At 40.3% G+C, this 25,210-nt stretch overlaps 1 long non-coding RNA gene across 1 annotated transcript in view; it reads right to left on the bottom strand.

Annotated features, from left to right (window-relative positions):
* LOC109551577 (uncharacterized) overlaps positions 1-24,538 on the bottom strand; it is an 81,739-nt gene extending 57,201 nt beyond the window's left edge. Inside the window, exon 1 of the long non-coding RNA XR_002178389.3 lies at positions 23,797-24,538. This is a non-coding gene — a long non-coding RNA (uncharacterized lncRNA). The remainder of the gene's footprint in view (positions 1-23,796) is intronic.
* Positions 24,539-25,210: the final 672 nt, after the last annotated feature.

Here is a 25,210-nt window from a genome sequence, read left to right as displayed (position 1 = left end):
GAAGAACAAATGAAACCCAAATGTGGTAGAAGGAAGGAAATAATAAAGATCAGAATGGAAATAAATGAAATAGAGACTAAAAAAATAGAAAAGATCAATGAAACTAACAGCTCATCTTTGAAAAGATGAACAAAATTGACAAAACTTTAGCCAGACTCATCAAGAAAAGAAGAGAAAGGACCCAAATAAATAAAATAAGAAATGAAAGATAGAAAGTTACAACCAATACCACAGGAATACCAAGGATAAGATACTGCTGTGAGCAATTATATGCCAACAAATTGGAAAACCTAGAATGAATAAATTTTTAGAAACATACAATCTTCTAAGACTGAATCAGGAAGAAACAGAAAATCAGAATAAACCAATTACTAATAATGAAATTGAATCAGTAATCAAAAAAATTCCCTACAAACAAATGTCCAGGACAAGACACCTCCACAGGTGAATTCTACCAAATATTTAAAGAAGAGTAATTACCTCAAACTATTCAAAAAATTGAAGAGGAGGGAACACTTTCAAATTCATTCTATGAAAACAACAGTACCTTGATACTAAAAGCAGACAAAGACACTACAAAAAAGAAAATATTCTTGATGAACGTAGACGAAAAATCCTCAACCAAGTATTAACAAAGTGAGTTCAACAATACATTAAAAGGATCAAACACCATGATCGGGATTCCAAGGATGCAATGATGGTTCAACATCTGTAAATCAATATGATACACATTAACAAAATAAAATATAATATGATCATCTCAATAGATGCAGAAAAATCATCTGAAAAAAATTAACACCCATTTATTATAAAATCTCTTAACAAAGTGGGTTTAGAGTGAATGTATCTCAACATAATAAAGGCCATATATGACAAATCCACAGCTAACATCATACTCAATAGTGAAAAGCTGAAAGCTTTTCCTCTAAGATCAGGAACAAAATAAGTGTGCCCACTTTTGCTTCTTTTATTAAACAGAGTAGTGCAAGTCCTAGCCATAGCAATTACACATGAAAAATAAAAGGCAACCAAATTGGAAAGGAAGAAATAAAACTGTCACTATTTGCAGATGACATGATGCTATATATAGGAAACCCTAACAACTCCACCAAAACACTATTAGAATAGATTAATTCGGTAGAGTTGCAAGATAAAAAATTAATACACAGAAATCTGGTGCATTCCTATATACTAATAACAAACTACCAGAAGAAAAATTAAGAAAACAATTGTACTTACAATTGCATTAAAAAGAAGAAAATACCTAGGAATAAATTTACCAAGGAGGTGATAGACATGTACCCTGAAAACAATAAGACATTGATGAGAGAAAAATAAAGATGACATAAATGTTGGAAAGATATACCATGTTCAGGGATTGGAAGAATTAATATTGTTAAAATCCATACTACCCAAAGCAATATATAAATTCAATGCAATTCCTATCAAAATACCAATAGCATTTTTCACAGAACTGGAACAAATAATCTTAAAATTTGTATGGCACCACAAAAGATCCCAAATAGCCAAAACAATCCCGAAAAAGAACAAAACTGGAGATGTCATGCTCCCTGACTTCAAACTATACTACAAAGCTATAGTAATCAAAACAGTACAGCACTGGCACAAAAACAGACATAGATCAATGGAACTGAATACAGCACACAGAAATAAACTCATGCATGTTTGTTCAATTAATCTATGACAAAGGAGGTAAGAATATACAATGGAGAAAAGATAGTCTCAGCAATAAATGGTGTTGGGAAAATTGGACAGGTACATGCAAAAGAATGAATCTGGACCATTAACTTATACTATATACAAAAATAAACACAAAATAGATTAAAGACTTGAATGTAAGGCATGAAACCATAAAAATCCTAGAAGAAAGCATAGGCACTCAGCTCTTTCACATCAGTCTCAGTGGTATCTTTTGGATATGTCTCTTCAGACAAGGTCAACAAAGCAAAGATAAACGTGTGGGACTACATCAAAGTAAAAAGCTTTTGTGAAGGAAACCAACAACAAAACAAAATGCAACCTACTGAATGGGAGAAGACAATTGTAAATATATATCTGATAAGGAGTTAATATCCAGAGTATATAAAGAACTCAAACAACTTAATAGTAAAAAAAAAAAAAAAAAAAAAAACCGCCAAACAATTCGATAAAAAAATGGCTGAGGACTTCAATAGACATTTTCCCAAGGAACACATACAGATGGCCGACACATAAAGAATGTTCAACATCATTAATCATCAAGCAAATGCAAATCAAAACCATAATGAGATATCACCTCACATCTGTCAAAATGGCTATTATAAGAAAGACAAAAAATAACAAGTGTTGGCAAGGATGTGGAGAAAAAGGAACCCTCATTCACTGTTGGTGAGAATGTAAACTGGTGCAGCCATTATGGAAAAGAATATGAAGATTCCTCAAACAAGTTAAAAATAGAACTACCATATGATCCAGCAATTTCACTTCTGCGTATTTACCTGAAAAAATGAAAATACTAATCTGAAAATCATATGCACTCCTATGTTCGTTGCAGTGTTATTTACAATAGCCATGACTTGGAAACAAAGCATACATACAGACAAATGGAGATATATATATATATATATATATATATACACACACACACACACACACACACACACACACACAATACAATATTAGTCATAAAAAAGAATGAAATCTTGTGATTTGCAACAACATGGAAGGACCTAGAGTGTATTGTGCCAAGTGAAATAAGTCAGACAGAGAAAGACAAATACTATATGATTTCACTTATATGTGGAACCTAAAAAACAAAACAAACAAAAAACCAGAAACAGAATCATAGATACACAGAACAAATTGGTGGTTGCTGGAGAGGAGGGAGTTGAGGGAATAGGCAAAATAGATGAAGAGGACTAAGAGGCACAAACTTCCAGTTACAAAATAAATAAATCATGGAGAGTAATATACAGAATAGGAAATATGATATTTAGTGATATCATAATAACTTTAAATTACACCACATGGTAACTAGACTTATGGTGATCATCTCGTAATATACATAACTGTTGAATAACTATGTTGTACACCTGAATCTGGACCACTATCTTACACCATACAAAAAAATCAACTCAAAATGGATTAAAGACTTGAATGTAAGACCTGAAACCATAAAACTCCCAAAAGAAAACATGGGGAGGGGGGGCATTGTAGGGTCTTTGACATTGTACTGTCTTGTATGATATTTTGAATTTGACACCAAAAGCAAAGGTAACACAAGCAAAATAAACAAGTTGGACTACATCAAACTAAAAAGCTTCTGTACAGCAAAGGGAACTATCAACAAAATGAAGAGGCAACCTATGGAATGGGAAAAAATTTACAAATCATATCTGATAAGAGGTTAATATCAAAATATAAAGAAATTATACAACAGAAAAAAATCCAATTAAAAAATGGGCAGAGGATCTGAACATTTTTCCAAAGACATAAAAATGGCCAACGGGTATAAGAAAAGGTGCTCAACATCACTAATAATCAGGGAAATGCAAATCAAAACAACAAGGAGCTATCACTTCACCCCTGTTAGAAAGGCTCTTATAAAAAGATAAGAAATAACAAATGTTGGCTAAGATGTGGAGAAAAGGGAACCCTGTGCATGCTTGGTGGGAATGTAAATTGGTGCAGCCACTATGGAAAACAATATGAAGTTTCCTCAAAAAAATTAAAAATAGAACTAGCATATGATCTAGCAATTCCACTTCTGGTATTTATCCGAAGGAACCAAAATCACTATATTGCATTCCCACGTTCATAACAGCATTACAATAACCACAACATGGAAATAATCTAAGTGTCCATCAACAGAGGAACGGATAAAGAAAATGTGGTGTACATGTACAGTGAGGCGTTATTCAGCCACAAAAGTGGAGGTAACCCTGCCATTTGTAACAACATGGATGGACCGTGAGGGTATTATGCTAAGTGAAATAAATCAGAGAAAGACAAATACCATATGATCTCACTTATATATGGAACCTAAAAAAGAAAAATATATGGAATCTAAAAGAAAAAAACAGAAAAACAAACCAAAAACATGAGCCCAAATATACAGAACAGATTGGTTGTTGCCCAGAGGTGGAGTTTGGGGACTTGGGGAAATGGGTAAAGGGGGTCAATAGGTACAAACTTCCAGTTACAAAATAAGTCATGGAGATGTAATATACAGCATGGTGACTATAGTTAAAAGTACCATATTGCATATTTGAAAGTTACTAAGAGTGTAGATTTTAAAAGTTCTTGTTGCAAGAAAAAAATTTCTAACTGCGTGTGATGATGGATGTTAACTTATTGTGGGGATCATTTTGCAACACATATGGAATCATCGTGTTGTACACCTAAAACTAATATAATGTTACGTGTCAATTATATCTAAATTAAAACATAAAAGGAGATACACAAAGGAAAAAGGAAGGGAATTTCCAGCTTCTGACATAAAAAATAGATTACAGAGCAGGACAGTAAACAGGTTACTGTTCTGAGAGAGAGTTTTCCAGGTAATTTGATTCCTTCTCTCCAATATATCAAGGGGCCTAGCCAAGAGGACCCCGTTCATCACAACACTTGAACTTGTAAGCAAAAGGAGGATATGATGTAGGGAAAGTAGAAAGAAGACTTCCTTTTTTCCAGCCCTGGGTGATGGTGGGAAGGAAACTTAAGGGAGATTAAAGGAGGCAATTAAGACTGACCACTTTGTTCTGATGTCCCCGGATTGGGGCCCTGGGATGGAGAGATATGTTTCCTAAGTGAGGGTAACATGGAAGGCAGAAGGAAACCCTTGTCCTGGCTCCTGATTTAGTGCCCTGGGAAGAGGCCCCCTCTCAGTAAGTCCTAACCCAGCCTGGATACAACTGCACCATTGCAAAGTGGGTACAGTCAGGCCAAGGAGGCTTGAGGTTTGTTTCCTGATCTCCGAGTTTCCATGTGGGGTGGATACTAGATGGGGCTCCAGTGGGTCTGCTTTGGAAGTTTTCCCAGGAGGGGTCAAATGACTCGGCTGCAAAGGCTAGGGTGGGCCCTCAGGCCTGCAGAATGGATGGAGACCTTGGCAGAGATCTGGGGTCTGAGGCCTGTGAAATTCAGGTGAACCCAATTCGGCCAGGAAGAAGCTCTGGTTCTGGGAAAGCTGAGAAAGACCAGCAGCCACTGAAGTTGGCTTAGGATATGGCAGGAAAAGGGGATAGTGCCACATTCTCAAAAGACCTGCAAAGACCTGGCTCTTCCCTGTACCATAACATACAGCCCTCAGATCACACACTTAGGTACCACCTGGGGAACAGAAGTGGGCCAAGGGAGTGTTAGTAAGGATTGTCCGGAGAAGCAAAACCAATAAGAGATATCTCTATATCATCTACCAATCCATCCACCCATCCAAGGAATTTGCTCACATGATTATGGAGGCTGAGACGTCCCAAGGCCTACAGTTGGCAAACTGAAGACCCAGGAGAGACAATGGTACAGTTCTAGTCTGAAGGCAGAAATAGACTGATGCTCTGCTCGAAGACAGCAGAAAGAGAGTGAATTTTCCCTTTTTCAGCCTTCTTTTGTTCTAGTCAGGCCTTCATTAGATTGGATGAAGCCCACCCACATTGGGGATGGCAACTGCTTTGCTCAGTCTACTGATTAAGATGTTAATCTCATCTAGAAACACCCTCACAGACACACCCACAATAACAGTTTACCAAATATCTGGGCCCCTGTGGCCCCATCACGTTGACATATAAAATTAACTATCACAGGAAGCCATCTAGAAACAGAGTTTTCCTAAAAGAGTATTAGCTGAAAGGACAGTTTACATTATCAGATTGGGTTAAATTTAACTAAGATTAGAGACTTAGTGATTTTTTTTTTTCATCCCACTAACTGCTAAATGGGAGATTATGAAAGAGAATAGACGAGATCCAAGGGAAAATTAAAATCACATTTTTTCTGCATATTCAGCTACAGATAAAGGTGTACTATGTGGAGACAGCAGAAACAGGAAGAACTACAATCCTGCAGCCTGTGGAACAAAAACCACATCCACAGAAAGACAGCAAGATGAAAAGGCAGAGGGCTAAGTACCAGATGAAGGAACAAGGTAAAACCCCAGAAAAAAAACTAAATGAAGTGGAGATAGGCAACCTTCCAGAAAAAGAATTCAGAATAATGATAGTGAAGATGATCCAGGACCTTGGAAAAAGAATGGAGGCAAAGATTGAGAAGATGCAAGAAATATTTAACAAGGACATAGAAGATTTAAAGAACGAACAGAGATGAACAATACAATAACTGAAATGAAAACTACACTAGAAGGAATCAATAGCAGAATAACTGAGTCAGAAGAACGGATAAGTGACCTGGAAGACGGAATGGTGGAATTCATGGCTGCGGAACAGAAGAAAAAAGAATGAAAAGAAATGAGACCTAAGAGGCCTTAAACACAACAACATTCGCATTATAGGGGTCCCAGAAGGAGAAGAGAGAGAGAAAGGAGAAGAGAGAGAGAAAGGGCCCGAGAAATTATTTGAAGAGATTATAGTCAAAAACGTCCCTCACATGGGAAAGGAAAGCCACCCAAGTCCAGGAAGCACAGAGAGTCCAATATAGGATAACCCCAAGGAGAAACACGCTGAGACACATAGTAATGAAATTGGCAAAAATTAAAGACGAAGAAAATTTATTGAAAGCAGCAAGGGAAAAACGACAAATAACATACAAGGGAACTCCCATAAGGTTAACAGCTGATTTCTCAGCAGAAACTCTACAAGCCAGAAGGGAGTGGCATGATATACTTAAAGTGATGAAAGGGAAGAACCTACAACCAAGACTACTCTACCCGGCAAGGATCTCATTCAGATTAGATGGAGAAATCAAAAGCTTTACAGACAAGCAAAAGTTAAGAGAATTCAGCACCATCAAACCAGCTCTACAACAAATGCTAAAGGAACTTCTCTAAGTGGAAAATACAAGAGAAGAAAACGACCTACAAACACAAACCCAAAACAATTAAGAAAATGGTCATAGGAACATACCTATCAATAATTACCTTAAACATGAATGGATTAAATGCTCCAACCAAAAGACACAGGCTTGCTGAATGTATACAAAAACAAGACCCATCTATTTTCTGTCTACAAGAGACCCCACTTCAGACCTAGGGACACATACAGACTGAAAGTGAGGGGATGGAAAAAGATATTGCATGCAAATGGAAATCAAAAGAAAACAGGAGGGCTTCCCTGGTAGTGCGGTGGTTGAGAATCTGTCTGCCAATGCAGGGGACATGGGTTCGAGCCCTGGTCTGTGAAGATCCCCCATGCCGCAGAGCAACTAGGCGCGTGAGCCACAACTACTGAGCCAGTGCATCTGGAGCTGGTGCTCCACAACAAGAGAGGCAGCGACAGTGAGAGGCCCATGCACCACGATGAAGAGTGGCCCCCGCTTGCCGCAACTAGAGAAAGCCCACACACAGAAACGAAGACCCAACACAGCCAAAAATAAATAAATAAAATTTTAAAACATTAAAAAAAAAAGCTGGAGTAGCAAAACTCATATCAGATAAAATAGACTTTAAAATAAAGAATGCTACAACAGACAAGGAAGGATACTACATAATGATCAAGGGATCAATCCAAGAAGAAGATATAACAATTATAAATATATATGCACCCAACATAGGAGCACCTCAATACATAAGGCAACTGCTAACAACTATAAAAGAGGAAATCGACAGTAACACAATAATAGTGGGGGACTTTAACACATCACTTCTGCCAATGGACAGATCATCCAAAATGAAAATAAATAAGGAAACAGAAGCTTTAAATGACACAATAGACCAGATAGATTTAATTGATATTTATAGGACATTCCATCCAAAAACAACAGATTACACTTCCTTCTCAACTGCGCATGGAACATTCTCCAGGATAGATCACATCTTGGGTCACAAATCAAGCCACAGTAAATTTAAGAAAATTGGCTTCCTATCAAGCATCTTTTCTGACCACATGTTATGAGATTAGAAATGAATTACAGGGAAAAAAACATAAAAAACACAAACACATGGAGGCTAAACAATACATTACTAAATAACCAAGAGATCACTGAAGAAATCAAGGAGGAAATCAAAAAATACCTAGAGACAAATGACAATGAAAACACGATGATCCCAAACCTATGGGATGCAGTAAAAGCAATTCTAAGAGGGAAGTTTATAGCTATAGAAGCCTACCTCAAGAAACAAGAAAAATCTCAAACAATCTAACCTTACATCTAAAGGAACTAGGAAAGAAGAACAAACAAAACCCAAAGTTAGCAGAAGGAAAGAAATCATAAAGATCAGAGCAGAAATAAATGAAATAGAAACAAAGAAAACAATAGCAAAGATCAATAAAACTAAAAGCTGGCTCTTTGAGAAGATAAACAAAATTGATAAACCATTAGCCAGACTCATCAAGAAAAAGAGGGAGAGGACTCAAATCAGTAAAATTAGAAATGAAAAAGAAGTTGCAACAGACACTGCAGAAATACAAAGCATCCTAAGAGAATACTATAAGCAACTCTATGCCAATAAAATGGACAACCTGGAAGAAGTGGACAAATTCTTAGAAAGGTATAACCTTCCAAGACTGAACCAGGAAGAAATAGAAAATATGAACAGACCAATCACAAGTAATGAAATTGAAACAGATTAAAAATCTTCGAACGAAAGTCCAGGACCAGGTGTCTTCACAGGTAAATTCTATCAAACATTTAGAGAAGAACTAACACCCATCCTTCTCAAACTCTTCCAAAAAATTGAAGAGGAAGGAATACTCCCACACTTATTCTTTGAGGCCACCATCACCCTGATACCAAAACCAGACAAAGATACTACAAAGAAAGAAAATTACAGACCAATATCACTGATGAATATAGACACAAAAATCCTCAACAAAATACTAGCAAACAGAATCCAACAACAAATTAAAAGGATCATACACCATGATCAAGTGGGATTTATCCCAGGGATACAAGGATTCTTCAATATACGCAATCAGTCAATGTGATACACCATATTAACAAACTGAAGAATAAAAACCATATGATCATCTCAATAGATGCAGAAAAAGCTTTTGACAAAATTCAACACCCACTTATGATAAAAAGTCTCCAGAAAGTGGGCATTGAGGGAAACTACCTCAACATAATAAAGGCCATATACGACAAACCCACAGCAAACATCATTCTCAATGGTGAAAAACTGAAAACATTTCCTCTAAGATCAGAAACAAGACAAGGTTGCCCACTCTCACCACTATTACTCAACATAGTTTTGGAAGTCCTAGCCACGGCAATCAGAGAAGAAAAAGAAATAAAAGTAATACAAATTGGAAAAGAAGAAGTAAAACTGTCACTGTTGGCAGATGACATGATACTATACATAGAGAATCCTAAAGATGCCACCAGAAAACTACTAGAGCTTATCAATGAATTTGGTAAAGTTGCAGGATACAAAATTAATGCACAGAAATCTCTTGCATTCCTATATACTAACGATGAAAAATCTGAAAGAGAAATTAAGGAAACACTCCCATTTACCACTGCAACAAAAAGAATAAAATACCTAGGAATAAACCTACCTAGGGAGACAAAAGACCTGTATGCAGAAAACTACAAGACGCTGATGAAAGAAATTAAAGATGATACCAACAGATGGAGAGATATACCATGTTCTTGGATTGGAAGAATCAATATTGTGAAAATGACTATACTACCCAAAGAAATCTACAGATTCAATGCAATCCCTATCAAATTACCAATGGCAGTTTTTACGGAACTAGAACAAAAAATCTTAAAATTTGTATGGAGACACAAAAGACCCCAAATAGCCAAAGCAGTCTTGAGGGAAAACAACAGAGCCGGAGGAATCAGACTCCCTGACTTCAGACTATACTACAAAGCTACAGTGATCAAGGCAATATGGTACTGGCACAAAAACAGAAACATGTATCAATGGAACAAGATAGAAAGCCCAGAGATAAACCCACGTACCTATGGGTCAGCTAATCTATGACAAAGGAGGCAAGGATATACAATGGAGAAAAGACAGTCTCTTCAATAAGTGGTGCTGGGAAAACTGGACAGCTACATGTAAAAGAATGAAATTAGAACACTCCCTAACACCACACACAAAGATAAACTCAATGGATTAGAGACCTAAATGTAAGACCGGACACTAGAAAACTCTTAGAGGAAAACATAGGAAGAACACTCTTTGACATAAATCACAGCAAGATCTTTTTTGATCCACCTCCTAGAGTAATGGAAATAAAAACAAAAATAAACAAATAGGACCTAATGAAACTTCAAAGCTTTTGCCCAGCAAAGGAAACCACAAACAAGACGAAAAGACAACCCTCAGAATGGGAGAAAATATTTGCAAATGAGTCAACGGACAAAGGATTAATCTCCAAAATATATAAGCTCATGCAGCTCAATATTAAAAAAAACAAACAACCCAGTCCAAAAATGGGTAGAAGACCTAAATAGACATTTCTCTAAAGAAGACATACAGATGGCCAAGAGGCACATGAAAAGCTGCTCAACATCACTAATTATTAGAGAAATGCAAATCAAAACTACAATAAGGTATCACCTCACACCAGTTAGAACGGGCATCATCAGAAAATCTACAAACAATAAATGCTGGAGAGGGTGTGGAGAAAAGGGAACCCTCTTGCACTTTTGGTGGGAATGTAAATTGATACAGCCACTATGGAGAACAGTATGGAGGTTCCTTAAAAAACTAAAAATAGAATTACCATATGATTCAGCAATTGCAGTACTGGGCATATACCCAGAGAAAACCATAATTCAAAAAGACACACGCACCCCAATGTTCATTGCAGCACTATTTACAATAGCCAGGTCACAGAAGCAACCTAAATGCCCATTGATGGACTAATGGATAAAGAAGATGTGGTACATATATACAATGGAATATTACTCAGCCATAAAAAGGAACGAAATTGAGTCATTTGTTGAGATGTGGATTGATCTAGAGACTGTCATATAGAGTGAAGTCAGAAAGAGAAAAACCAATACCATATATTAACACATGTAGCTGGAACCTAGAAAAATGGTACAGATGCACCGGTTTGCAGGGTAGAAGTTGAGACACAGATGTAGAGGACAAATGTATGGACACCAAGGGTGGAAAGCCTCTGTGTGTGGGGGCTATGGTGGTGTGCTGAATTGGACGATTGGGATTGACATGTATACACTGATGTGTATAAAATTGATGACTAATAAGAACCTGCTGTATACAAAAAATTAAAAAATTAAAAACAAAGATATACTATGTGGGATCACCCTATCTATTCTGTAATCTGTTTTTCCCATACAAACATACATACTAGACAGCTTTCTGGATTAATAAATATGGATCTCCCTAAAAGTCATATTTAATATTTGCTTAGTATTTCATTGTCTAAAAAGATCATGATTGAAATACTCAGACTCCTGTTGATGGACATTTAGGTTGTTTCTGATTTTTTACTCTTATAGTAAATTAGTAAATTTACTCTTATAGTAAATGCTGCGATAAACATCAAAGAGGATTTAAATGTACACAGTTCACCCTCCCAAAGCTTTCAGACTCCCAATTGTTTTGCTATATTGAGGAGAAAAATAATTTATATTTATCCTTTTTACATGGGAGTATGGGAAGAAAAAAAAGGAGAATAGGAATTCAACAAGGAGCTCGTAAATGGATGGGGGATGCCCAGCGATGAGGCCTGCGCACACCTGGCCACTTGTCCCTGCGCGACTGTGACCACACGTGTGGGATAAGGGAGCACAAGGTGGTGTTGGTTTGTGCCTCTCAGAGACTTCTTACTTGCCTGCCACGCACACGCTTTCCACCCCGTGCTTTCCATAGCAGACTCCTATGGGCTCTCCCGGGACCAACAGAGGGGAAGAGGGTAAAGCTGGGCAGGAAGCATGCTTCTGCCTTCCTGCTGAGATAATAAAGTGGAGAAGGCAGGAGAAGCGGGGCCACCTGAAGGACGGCCAGCAGCCCTATCTACACAGTCCAGAGCAGGCCTGCCGTGGGCCAGCTCTGTTTATCTGGGGCCACGTGCTCCCGATGGCAGGCTACTGCATGCCTTCAATTAGACTTTTTGACTGATGGCCAGTTTAATGAGCCTATTTACAGAGGGTCATTCAACATGGCAATTACACCTATAAATCTATTTGCAGCAGGACTCGAATAACTTTCTGCACACAGCCCTATATAAAACTGCTGTCTGATTAATTAACATTAATTTCCCCGCCGCATGGAAGCAGCTGCAGTTGGGGTAAATGCTTCCAGCTCCTCTCTGCAGGCCCTGGGAGAATGGCAGGGGTTCTCTGGGGTGGGGGAACCTAGAAAAATAGTACAGATGAACCGGTTTGCGCTTCACCGGCTGGGAGGGAGAGTCCCGTTGAGGTAGTTGCTATTCCAAAGTTCTTCGTGTTTCTTCTGTCCCTCTGTTCTTTCTCTGGTCCTGTTGGATTGATGTTTCAGGGCAGTGTCATATATAGGGGGCAAAATTCAATTAATTGGATATGAAATATTTATAACCCTGCTGTATCTATCAGAGAAGAGCCCTTTAATAGATCTTCTCATTAGTATGAGCTGGTGACTCATTTCTCTGCTTTCACAGTCATTTGGAATTAAAATCCAATTAATCTAATATCCCTGTGAATGTTATTAAATTATTCGAAAAACTGCATTGAGGAGATAGAGTGAGGGGAAGAAGCCGGCCTCGTGGGTACTCATTTCCTCTCTGCAAAGCACACAATGCCGGTGGGGGGGACAAGCTCCCCCTTACTTTGGGCTCTTCTAGCTTTTGGGTTGTGTCTACACTTGGCAAATAAAGCACAGGACTGTGAATCAGGGGTTCTCAGCTGCCAGCGCCAACACTGCCTAAGCTCATACCACTACTGCCATCACCACCAAACCCAGAAGACCAGGTGTTGAAGCCACCAAAGCATTTGTAGGATTGTAATGAAGGGAAAAGATATGCTTTGCACTGTGTTAAGCAGCTCTAAATGAACCTCTTTAAGGCAGAAGCAGTATTAAGAATAAAGGCTGAATCAGAAGCTCCCAGGCTCCATGCACCTCTAGAATGCTGTGGTTTTATGAATCCTTAATCTGGGCGCCCTGTAAAAAAAAGTCGGCCGTAACGGTCTAGGATTTCATAGGAATGAGAAGAATAAAACGGCAAAGGCTCTTCCTTGCGTTTGGAAAGACAGGGATGGTTGCCGTCGTTCACAGATTTTCATAGCACAGGGCATCCCTTTGTCCAGCGGCCTACGGAGGCACTTGAAATTTTTGCATTCACAGGGCAGCGGAGAGGAAAAGTATGTTGCAAGAATGGTGAGCAATGATGTGAAGCTTTGCCAATTGATTGAAATTATAAAATTTTGGTGCAGTATTTGGAGATCTCCAACTCCAGACTTTAGTTATAACTAAATGACATAGTGAAAGAATAGTGACATGATGATTCTAGAAACCAGTGACAAAGGCTCTCAAATTCCTCCATCCTTGCCAAATCCAACACCACAGTTAGACAAACACTGATTTCCTACTGCATGCCAGGCGTTGCACTGCTAGGTATTACTTACATATATATTTATCACCTGAAATATTCCCCAAAGGATGCAATGGTGAAAAAGACTTGGCTCCTGACTTTGAGAAGCTTCTAGATATGAAGACAGATCATTTAAAATATGATAGGTTGAAAGACTTTGCTACAGGAGCAAAGTAGGGAGACCTGGAAGTCAGGGAGAACTTCCTGGAGGAGGTAAGTGATGGAGACATGTTCCTGCATTGGCTTAGGCTGTTCTCTGAGTTATGACATCTTTCCCCCTCTTTCTTCCCTACCTTCCATCCTTTTCAAGTCCCATCTTTTTTAGGATGCCTTCCTTCACTAATGCAGTCCTATATTGAAACTGTCCATCACTCATTGTCTTTGTCACTCATTCTGCCACTAAATTAGAGACTGCACCTATTATTAATGGGTTTCTATGTGTGCTTGTTGCCCCTACATTAAAATTGTTTGAGGGACAAGACTGTTTCTTACATTGTAGATTGCATCTCATCAATAGTAAGCACTCTAAGAACATAGTCGACACTAAAAATTTGAACAAAAGGTTACCCAACATTTAGTTTCTGTAGTAAGTACTTTGCCAAATGTAATGCAGTTTATTCGATGGTTTTCCATTTTCTCTCTTTGTTCTTAGCTGTCAAAAATGGCTGCTCTGATTGTAAACTTCTGCGGAGGACAATTTAGTGACTCTTACAACTTACAGAAGCATTTATCCTTTTGACCCAGCAACTGCATTTTTGGGACTTATTTTATAGATAAGTTTGCACATAAATGAAATTGTATATATACAAAATTATTCATTGCATGAATGTTTGTAGTGGTAAAAGATGAGAAACAAACCAGATGTCTATCATTAAGGGATTCTGGTCCATACATATAACAAAATATTTAACAGTTTTAAAAAAAAAAGAATGAGAATGTTCTCTATGCGCTGATATGGAAAATCTTTGAGATAAATCGTCCAGTGAAAAATGCAAGGTTCAGAACAGGATGTATTTATAGGGTACCTTTGCGATAAAAGAGGAAGAAAAATAAATTTGCTGGTTGTATAAAGAAACTCTTTTGAAAGATAAACTACTCACAGTAGTTTCCTCTGGTCAAGTACGTGGGGTTAGGCAGAGGTTAAGGATGATAAATGTATTTTTCATTCTCTCTTTTGTATTTAAAATTTTTGTTTAAAAGGTAGACAGCAAAGTTGATTCTTTCTGGGTATCGGAGTCTATGAATTTTAATATGTGTGACCATTATGTAGCCATTACGGCAATCAGGATGCAGAATAGTTTCACCATCCCCCGAAGCTCCCTTTGTAGTCGTACTCTCCTGCCCTCAGTACCTGGCAACCACTCCTCTGTCATCCGTCCCACTTTACAACGACGTCTTATAAATGGTACACTGTATGTCACCTTTTGATTGATGCCTTAGAGATTCATTTAAGTTGTTGTATCAAGTTTGTCCCCTTTCTATTGTTGGGTAGTATTTCACGTGTGGATGGTCCATAGTTTGCTTACCCACTCATCTGTTGAATATTTGGATTGCTTTCATTTTTGGGCAGCTGTGATAGAGCTGCTATAAACATTTATGTACATGTTTTGGTATGAACATATTTTCAGTTCTGTAAACACTCAGAAGTTGGATGGCTGGGTTACGTGGCAAGTGTATGTGTGCCTTTAGTAGAAACTGACAAACTGTCTTCCAAAGCGGCCACACCTTCTTCCATTCCCTCCAACGTCTGAGAGTCCCAGTTGCTTCACATCCTCAACAGCACTGGTATTTTAAATTTTAGCCATTTTAATAGGTTGTAGAAGTTTATCATGGTTTTAATTTGAATTTCCCCGATGGCCTATGATGTGCTTATTCGCCATTCTTATATCCTCTTTGGTGAAGTGTCTGTTTATATTATGTGTGTGTGTGTGTGTGTGTGTGTGTGTGTGTGTGTGTGTGTGTATGTGTGTGTTATATAGATTTTGAACAATGTGAACGTATTACTTATTTGAAAATTAAATTTAAAAAATGGCTGCCTTATCCCCAAGGCCCCAAAGCCCTATTTCCCATTTCAGGAGGGGATTCTGGGTGTGGTAAATCACATCACCATAACCTGGCTTTCCTCATTTTGAAAATGAGAGCGATAACCTTTACGCCATTGATCCAGAGATGCCCCTCACGGGAAAGCTAAGCGACAAGAAGATTACATGACCTTCCCGTGGCCTCGCGGTGGCTGAGGAGCGAACAGCAGAACTGAGATCTCAGGTTCTCAAATGCTGTCAGGGCAAAAGGCCCTGTAACTCCTGACTCACTCCTGGTTGTGGTGCCCAAACCCTTAGCAGCTGAGGGGAACTTTTGTCCAGAGACACGTAGCCATTCTGAATATGCATTTCTGGACGTTACATTCCCAGCTGGCAAAGGTTTATGTGAACAAACAAACCTACCATTTCATGCTGTCACTAGGAGTTTGGAATTGCTTCTGGAGCAACCTGAGGATCCTCTCTGGAAATATTTTTCTTCTCTTTTACTGCTGGGAGCCTGGAGTCCAGTTTGTTGTAAGTCCATTTGGCAGGAAAATCTGTCACCATCACTTAAGTGAGAGAAAATGAACTCACAACTCCTAGTGGCTCAACAGCACTTAATTAAAGTCGGCAAACATGTTGAACTCTTACTCTAAGCCTGGCCTGCACTAGGAAAACCAAGACAGTCTCTGGTCTCAAGAACTCAGCTGCGGTCATTATAAGGGGCCTCACAGTGATAACCTGGGAGGTGTAGAGAAGGCATGCATCCTCATTTTACAGATGAGAAAACTGAGGCCCAGAGAGGTTAGATAATAGCCGGGAGGTCTGGGGTTTAGACTTAGATCTATCTGACTCTAAAGCCCACACTCTTTCCAATATACCAGTGATTTATTTTGTCATCAAAATTTTTTATGCTTATTCATAAATATACAATTTTATTTGCCATATTCAGGAGAAGCTTAGGCATTAAACTTTAAGCTACTAAAACACAGGATATCTAAAAAAATATATAGAAGTGTAAGTATCCCAACCCTTAGAATAAATGTTAGTGAATTGTCTTAATATCTTTAAACGAAAAAAAACACAATCTTATCACATCAAGGCATAAGACAAACCAATGCAAAGTGGCTAAGCAGCTTCCCACAGAGCTCCTCCCAATGACGAAGAAGTGACACCTTCCTAGTGAGCTCCGCTGGGTGAGAAAGGTCAGCCTGTTCCTAAATCTGCTTTATAGAAAGGATTTTGATAAACTGTTTACACCAAAAATTTAATAACCCACAATGGTCCTTATAACAAGGAGGCAGTAAGTCCTAGATGCCCTGAGAACTTGGTTAAACAGGTCTTTGGCAAAGACTACAGCACAAGCAAGAAGTCTCTGGAAGCGTCTGCAGCCAGACAGCGTCAGAAGGCTCACTTTACAGCAGTGCCGAGGTCAGTTTGCACACCTCCTCCCAGAAACAGCCAGCATTCAAGAATCAAAGACCTTGTTCATTGCAGCCATGCCCTTCAGATTTTGACATTTTTCGCTACCATCTGAGTTAAATCTATTTTGAAGTATGCTACTGGCAGGGTTTTGTTTTGTTGTTTTAAAGGAATTCTAGTAGCTCCAATGTAACATCGAATTAACAGTCTGCAGGTTTTGTGGTTTATCTCAAACACCCCTGCCAACAGTAGAGAGAACTTCATAGTTATACAAAGAAAATAAAGGAGTAGGCAAGAGAGAGACACTGGGATGTACCACCAGCATGCTAACTGTTCAGTGTCATCCAGATTTGAAAGTCAAGAAGTCTGGTGAAAAACCTGTCTTCCTGCTACAACCATGATCACCACTAAATGACAGCAAAGCCATTTGACAGTCGTCAGCTTCCACCATTAACCTGTTGATGGAATGAGGCAAAATGTCTCCCTTTCTAAATTATTTAACAGAATCACTCCAAGATATTAGATCAGTATCTTTTCGGCATTTCTGAAAAGTAAAAACATTTGGAAGTCGATCCACACATGGAAAAAAAAGGAACACAAAGTTCTCTTGATCTCCTGTCAATTTTGAGTGACATGATAAAAGTTAAATGTGTGAGTGATGGTGTATATCTTGGAGAAAGATAACAATTGTATATATATATATAATGAGGAAAAACAAATTTTCATTTAAGTGGTTACTAAATTCATAATGAAAATAAACCATCATTGCTAAGTATCCCCTTTCTCTTAGTGATTTATCTTGTGTGGACAGTAGTTGCTTAGTCACTGAAGTTTTATGTGGTTTATGTTTTATCATATTTGTGCTTTTATGGAGGGTATCGGACCAAAAGAAGCTCTTCCATGTGGCAAAAAACCTAAAAGGAACTCCTTCATTTAAAAAGGAGGACAGTAATTTGGTGGCAAATATCAATACTTCAGACTACGGGGATCAAGGGCTTTCCCAGTACCCTGGAGAAGGCAGTATGGCATGGTCTGAGAGCGATAATAGCTCTACCACGTGTTAAAATAAGCATCATTGTTACATCTAAAAAGTAGGATTCTATTTAGTGGGAAAGGATTAGGCAGGTGTTCCTGAATCTAAACACACTGAATCAGGTGCCTGGTCTTTAGGGCAAATGCCTACTGAAGTCGAGGGCTGATTCAACGTTAATTTGATAAATGTGGCTTTGTTCTAAGTAAAGTAACTAGAAAGAAAATTAAAATCTTCTCCAGGTGTGTGTTTCCACGATTTCTTCAATACTTGTGTAACTAATACCTTCTTTACTTTTCCTCTCTTGTGGACATCATCACTGATAACCACACTCAAACCCCCAAAGACTTTGGGTGTCCACTGTTGAGTGGGTTTTTTCAATGAAGAGACCAGGATGGAGCCTCACTTGTCTACATCTTTGCTCGGGCAGGTCATGGAATGGCAGTGTCCCACCCCCTGTGGCAGCCTCCTCTCCACTGAGAACAGTTGGTGCCACTCTCCATGGATTGGGAACTTGATGATCATCTGTTACCCTGATGCCCCAAGACCAATACATCTTCATTCAGAGGCATTGCTGGGAGGAGTTTCTCAAACATCTGTAGCTAATACACTTTAAGAACCTCCTGTTTCCATCCCCATCCAAAAACAAAAAAAACAAAAACTGGTATGACCTTAAAACCATTTTATAACTCTTCAATATATGACAAAAGTGTTTTGGAGAAAAGGTGTTAATATTAGAGGAAAACTAATGTCATTTAAATTAATTCACTGATAACGGTCAAGCCCAACGTGGTAGAGAAGGCAAGCAGTCTGACACAGCTTCTGAGTGACATCCAAGAGGCTGGCGTGCTGGACCACCTCCAGACCCGCCCTTGAGGTGTGTCCCCACCATATTTTACACAAGGGAATGTTCTACTTGCTGGGACTTCTGGTTGGTCTTGCTAGGGCCAGCCAGTGAGAGCTGCCTTTCTCCCACCCTCGGGAATCCTTCAGCTGGTACATTTTCCTCCTTTACCAACTTGGCCCCTTCTCACCTTCTTTGGAAAACCTGGAGCCTTTCTGGGTGTCTGTCCTGCCCCTCAACTCCCAAAAACTGCCTTGGAAATCATCTGGCCAGCCTCTGCTCTTCTGGTTAACATCCCCCCTGCTGAGAAGGTGGCTTCCCTTCTGCTCCCCACCATAGAGCCCGCCACCCACCTGCAGCTGAGGTGCTGTGAAGGGAGGCGGCAGGGCTCCTCTGTGGTGTAACCGCACTCCAAAGAGTTAGCCTGTGATTTTAAAATGCCTCTGGTGATCTGCTTTTTACACTGTTTATGAGCCTTAACTGACATTGTCATGGAGCTTTAGACTTTAAAAATTACTTTTGTGGTTCATTTGATGTAATGATTAATAAAAGAAACTAAGTCAGACAGAGAAAGACAAATATCATATGATATCACTTACATGTGGAATCTAAAAAAATGATACAAATGAACTTATTTACAAAACAGAAACAGACTCATAGACATAGAAAACAAATTTATGGTTACCAACGGGAGGAAGGAGGTGGGGGAAGGATAAACTGGGAGTTTGGGATTAGCAGATACAACCTACTATATATAAAATAGATAAACAAGGTCCTACTGTATTGCACAGGGAACTATATTCAATATCTTAAACTATAATGAAAAAGAATCTGAAAAAGAATATATATGTAGAACTGAATCACTTTGCTGTACACCAGAAACATTATAAATCAACTATACTTCAATAAAAAATTTTAAAAAGAAACACCACTATAAAAACATACCAGTCTGTAGTGTATAAAAAGTAGCATCATATTAAACATATTTTCTTTATAACTTGCTCTTTCACATAGTAACGTATATATTTTTTCCACGTTATCAGATACAATAGCCATCAGTTGCCGTGTAATAAATTAGCCCCAAATTTAGCTGTTTCAAACAACAAGCATTTGCTATCTCTCAGTTTCTGAGGGACAGAAACACACACGTTTGCTGGGGGTTCTGGCTCATGGTTTTTCGTAAGGTTGCAGTCAAGACATCAACCAGGGCTACAATCATTTGATTGACTGGGACCAAAGCATTTGCTTCCAAGCTCACTCATAAGGCCTCAGATTGTTTGCACGTGGGTATCTGCACAGGGCTGCTTTAAGGCATGGCAGCTGGCTTCCCCCAGGGGGAGTGATGTGAGAAAGCAAAGCTGCAATGTCTTTTATAACCTCATCTCAGAAGTGACAAACCATTACTTCTGGCATATTCCATTGATCACACAGACCCATTCTGGCACAGTGTGAGAAGGGATTAACCCAAAGTATGAATCCTGGGAGGTGGGAACCATTGGCGGCCATCCTGAAGTCTGGCTACCACTGAGTGAGTGTGTATTTCATCTATAATAACTTTGATTCATAGATCTCCCCGCACCCCCAGGCTTCCTTAGTCCACACAGCACAGAGGGCTGCACCAGCTCCTGCCATCACAGCCTCTTCTCTTCCTCCCCCTTCACCATCCAACTTTCAGTTATGAGTTTGCAGAATGGCTTGTACTCTCACCCTTAGGCCTCTGTGCATCCTGCATCTACACCTCCCTCTTTCCCTGCCTAGTTTTCATCCAGGGATCAGCTCCTCTTAAAAGCCTCTCCTGAACCCGTCTGAATTAGGCACCCCTCTTAAGTGTTCTCCCAGCACCCCTTTCTTCCTCTGCCAAGTACTTTCACATACAGTCTAATAATTGTGTGTTGCTCTTCCCGTCTCTGCTTTCAGACTGGCAGATTGTTCAATATGGGGCCTGATGTCTTACGATGGAGTTAGGATAGTGTCAGTTCATGCTACATGGGCCTCATCTTTTGTTGAATGAATAAATGAACACGCTGCGAATGTGCACCAGGGAACTGTGATCCATGAGAGCTTGACTAAGACTTTCTTCTCCACCATCACCACTGTAGCTTTGTTGCTGCTGCTCCCAAGCCGGCTTCAGCGAACTGTCTAGAGCTCTGCCGTGTGAGCTCTTCCAGATCCAGAGTGCGCCAACCAGCACGGCAATCAAGTGGTGTTTTTTTTTTTTTTTTTTTTGCGGTACGTGGGTCTCTCACTGTTGTGGCCTCTCCCGTTGCGGAGCGCAGGCTCCAGACGCGCAGGCTCCGCGGCATGTGGGATCTTCCCAGACCAGGGCACGAACCCGTGTCCCCTGCATTGGCAGGTGGACTCTCAACCACTGCGCCACCAGGGAAGCCCTCAAGTTGTGTTTTCATGATGCCGGCCGGCTTCCTGGGAAGTTTCAAGTTAATTTTAATCTTCTCCTCACTTTTAAGGCCTCTAAACAGGGCCGTGGTCCCACGTTCCTGGGTGAACCGGGGCCTATCCTATTCCCTAGAACCGTGCTCGTCATGGCGGGGGGCTGTGTGCCCCCATGTCCCTGGGCCTCCCCATGCCCGGCCGGGGGGCTTCCAGGCTGTGGGCACCTCCTCACTTGGGCCCCGGGAAAGCCAGCCCCGTTCACTGCAGCCAGGCCTACGCCCACCTGGATCTGATGGAGCTTGAGCATTTAAAATGCACCCACAACATGCACTATTCGTTTTATTGTTTGCTTTCGCCCCCTGTTAAAAGTAGATGAGATGAAGACAATTGTTTGTCTGAGCCATATATATATATATTTTTTTAAGTCAGCCTGGCGTGTTTGATCTGAAGTTGACTATGGTACTGAGCAATACGTATACCGGTATTTTTTTGTCTCCTTTCACGATGCAGATTTCCATTTCTCGCCTAAAATCACTGTTATTCACAGGCCCACTCAGGAAAATAAATATGGAAAAATGGAAGCTACTCAAATAATCTCTTCCATTTATTTAGCATCTACTGTGCTCCAGGCTTGGTGTTAAGGGTTTTCATATTCTTGGCCTCACTGGAACCTCATTACAACCGTCTGCGGCAGGTACTAATATCCCCATTTTGCAGAGGTTCAGGGGGTTTACACAGTTTGCTCAAGGTCACGGAGCTAGCATGGGGCGGCGCTGAGATCTGGTCTTCTGTCTTCCGACTCTAGAGCTCACTCTCATCTCCTCCCCAGGCTCTCCCTTCCTCCGCTGTTTCCAACTATCAATCTGCAGGAATGTCGTGGTTGCCTGAAGACTCATTGTTTTCACCGAGGCTGAAGAGTTTAGTGATTTGAGAGGTTTTGGCAAGTGACCGCGATGGGGTACAGTGCCCATTTGCTGCTGGGCTTTTAAAGGAAGAAGTGAGCAAAGCAGGCTGGTGGTGCTTGGCTCAGAACGAAGCCTTAGAAGCCAGGCCCTGGGATGTGGAGGCAGCAGCCAGAGACAAGGCCTGAGGAGGAGACGCCCCCCTGTTGCCGCCCCGGCTTCCTCCCCTGCGGGAGCCACTCCTCTTCCGCCCACTGGGACGCTCCCTCCGTATTCTTTCCCCCAACAATATTTCTAGCACCCAGAGACTAATAGGTGGTAGACAGGGATGGATCTCACACTGGCTGATGCTGCGGGGTGCCTCAGTTTCTCCAATCAGCAGCCTTTTTGAAGAATCGGGAGAGATTCGGTGATCTCCCCAGGTAACCATCGTCAGATTCCTGCTGTCAGATGCTCACATAAGAGTCCTAGATTAATCTCAGGCTCGGGCCTCCCGTGTAGCAGTTGAGCCATCAGGCTGGCTGTGAAATGCCTAATATCAGGCTGCAAATGAAAATACCTTTTCAACCCTAGTATTATTACCCCTATGGATGGCACCTTTAATGCACGCTATTCATTGTTATAATGGCTGCACCTGGGTAGCACGCGGGTATTGGAACCGCCGCAGCTGTGGACCGTAATTGCTAAACATTATTTTCTGTTTCTCCCTGAAAGCTTTTGTGCGTGCATGTGTCTATGTCCGCGTGTGTGTTTGTTTCATCTGTAACGACTCTGGTCCAAAGATTCCAGCCCCCTCGTTTTTTAAAACATAAAGCTAAGTGTAAATACATTTCTTTCTAAATGTACGTTTCACAGAAAGTCAGATACAACCACCCTACCCCCGACACACACCCACACACACTCAGTAGTGAGACTTCAGAGAGCGACTTCGGCGCGCGTGTGGTCTGGGGCGAGGTCCCCAAGCTCACTGCTGCTGGGAGCATGGTCTTTATGTGCCATCGCGTACAGGCCCTGCCGTGATTAATGCATTTGTTCCTTGATACTCAGCCCCCAGGTGTCTGCAGGATAGTGAATCAATTTAGCACTTGCAGGCCCAGATTATCACCAGCACCAAAGACGTTTCTGCACCAGGAACTTCCCAATTCAAAACAAGAAAATTTCTAACACTTTTTCCCCCTTATTTCCCCCTTTCATTCTCTTTGTGTTCTTCCGTGCAGTCACTCAAGACCCCCGTGAGATGCTGCAGCCACTGGAAGGCTGCAAGTCAGCCTTTGAGGTAGTGCTTTTAAAGTCAGCAGCGCAGCTAGTAATTTGAGCTCTTCACGGAGGCAGGCGGCGGCTGCGTCCCTCTCTCTGTGCACATCCTACCATCCCAGGGGACCTGTCATGATACACAATCTGACCACTGGCCTCGCAGGTGATATTTGCTGTGGTTATCTCAGCCAGGGTCTGGTGGGTGACAAAAAGAACCATCTGTCTGTGGGCGGAAGAAATTCTCCTTTTCTCCTTCCCTTGCACTTACCTCGTTCACAAGGAGGAACTTGCTGCTGCCTCCAGCCAGAGGATGAGCGTAGAAGAAACGGGCGACATCGTAGCACGGGATTGCCGCTTTTGGATGAGGTGACAGGGCTCCTGCCCCGAGCGTTAGGGAAGAAAAGACCAGAGGACGCTCCACCAGCAGCGTTTGAAACACACTCAGGAAGTGAGAATGGGCCTCCCCACAGCTGTTTCCCCTGATATAAATAGGGCCATCGTTTACGCAGGTGGGCAGGGTTGTCAATCACCTTCAATCACGTCCTCACAGAAACGAGTAGAGTTTCTCAGAGAAATGGCATCCCGTTTCCCTAACCCCTCTGGCAGGTTTGGCACGAAGCGGGATATGGGGCTTACTGTAGAAGCCAGCAGTTACAGGGCTGAGACAAGCAAGAACGTGGGTCCTCTCTGTTGTGGTCACTCAGCTGAGAAATAAGATTTCTAGGCTTGCAGACTTCTTCACACGTTAGAGACTGCAACGGTAGAAAGATGACTTCCTGCTTTCTGAGTGGTGGTGTGTCCTGGTCAGTGTGCCGGTTCCTTCTCTGAGTTTTCTTTTTCTTCAGAGGGACAAACACAGAGGTGTTCAAATAAACAAACATGTCCATTCAATTGCCTTGTTTATTGACAACACGTTGCTGGTGAGCCATGACTAATGGGCGGGGTGCACTATAAGGGGAAGGGACGTAAACATCTTATAACCCATCAGGATATCAGTAGCGGCATTTCATTTTTTTTATGCTGAAAACATATGACTTTAAAATACTAAAATCTATTGAAAAAATCAAATTCAAGATTATTTAGCTAGGCAAACTAACCAATTTTTTTCCATCTTTTTTTAAATTGAAGTATAGTTGATTTACAATGTCATATTACTTTCAGGTGTATGGCAAAGTGATTCAGTTATATATATATTCTTTTTTAACATTCTCTTCCATTATAGGTTATTACAAGATATTGAGTATAGTTCCCTGTGCTATACAGTAGGTCCTTGTTGTTTATCTGTTTTATATATGGTACTGTGTATAAGTTAGTCCCAAACTCCTAATTTGAACACGTTTTTGAAAGACAGTAAGTATTAATAAAAGAACTAAATAGAAAACCTAAATAAATAAAATAATAAGAATAAAATAAATAATAAAAGCTAACTAAAAAACATTGAGAATCTATCCACCTCTCTTCAAGTCCTGTAAGAGTTAAGGAGTCTGTGAATGACATTGAAAAAATCTGGTAAACTTTGTCAGTGTGATTGATTATTCCTTCTTTGAAGAATCTGCTTAATTGGTAAAATGGGCTTTCTGTTCTATTATGCATATGATTAGTGCATTTCTAGTGACTTTTTTTAGTATATCAATGTTATGCAGGCCTAGTGACAGAAAAGAAAGGAAGCCCCGAAGTGAAAC

This window comes from Tursiops truncatus, chromosome 10 (assembly GCF_011762595.2).
Source record: "Tursiops truncatus isolate mTurTru1 chromosome 10, mTurTru1.mat.Y, whole genome shotgun sequence".
In the NCBI taxonomy this organism is placed as follows: Eukaryota; Metazoa; Chordata; class Mammalia; order Artiodactyla; family Delphinidae; genus Tursiops; species Tursiops truncatus.
Note: the sequence above shows the minus strand (reverse complement) of the source record. Positions and strands in the feature narration are given on the sequence as shown.